At 37.0% G+C, this 984-nt stretch overlaps 1 protein-coding gene and 1 pseudogene across 1 annotated transcript in view; one reads left to right on the top strand and one right to left on the bottom strand.

Annotated features, from left to right (window-relative positions):
• The window catches only part of LOC102853510 (neuromedin-U receptor 2-like), a 43,974-nt gene that overhangs the window by 14,163 nt on the left and 28,827 nt on the right, over positions 1-984 (top strand). The gene's annotated exons all lie outside the window — the stretch shown is intronic.
• Positions 751-984, bottom strand: part of LOC102855132 — a 2,074-nt pseudogene continuing 1,840 nt past the window's right edge.

Below are 984 nucleotides of genomic sequence, written 5' to 3' on the forward strand. Positions count from 1 at the left end.
ATAATGTTCTCCAGAGTCAACCATTTTGAATAATATTGCATGAGTTCCTTGTTTTTTAAGCATTTTCATATTAATATATTATTCTAAAGAATTTCATCAAGAAGTCTCTGTTTAACACGAAGTTTTCTACTCTACCAGTCATGATGAAATCAAAATTGTAGAAAAGATACTCTAGATTTTGAGCCGATATTCAATGTAACATCCATGTTTAGTGTTAGGTTACAGACCTCTAGGAAATAAGCATTCAAAGTCATTGAGAGGCACTCACCGATATTCTGGTTGGAGAGAAGGGGAAAGATTAAGTTAGAACATTCAGTCCCTTACCCAATCAAATCCTAACTACACCATAATAAAGTCACAAACAGTTCCTGACTCATTTTTCCTCTTTAGAAATGACACATTATGTAGTGATTACATACTGAAGAAAGTCAAGAAAAACATCTGAAAATACATGAGGAAATAGAAACATGAAACCTCACAAGGCTCTGGATCAAAAAAGTTTGCAAAAGATCTTTTGAAAATAATCACTATTTGGAGCTTATTAATACACAGAGATCATGTTGTTTAAAGTAAGTTATGTTAATTTACCAATAAAATAGTAAACAAACCAACATTTTAAGCAATTTTATAATTTGTTTCTTTTATTAGTGTCAATCTGTCAACAATATACAAAAGCAATGCTACAGGACTAGTCACCTAACCTGCCTCCATTTCTTGCAAAGTCCTGGAGCTCTGGAAAGAGACTAGTCATCAACGTTCACTGTAGATGTCCCCCGCAAAAGGCAGGTGCATGTGGCCTCCAGTGACACTGGGCAACCAAGACAAGTCTGGCAGGCTCTGGATCCGGGACCTGAGTTCTTTGCGCACCAGGGAGACCCTGGCTAACTTGAGCTTATATTCTTGCAATTTATGCTCTTTCTCAGCAAGGGCTTCCTTTCGACAACGAAGAAAATCTGACAGCATGCGGGTGAGCGTCTCCTATCA

The sequence above is a fragment of the Elephantulus edwardii genome, unplaced genomic scaffold (genome assembly GCF_000299155.1).
Source record: "Elephantulus edwardii isolate Elephantulus edwardi_28Jun2011 unplaced genomic scaffold, EleEdw1.0 scaffold00149, whole genome shotgun sequence".
Lineage (NCBI taxonomy): Eukaryota > Metazoa > Chordata > Mammalia > Macroscelidea > Macroscelididae > Elephantulus > Elephantulus edwardii.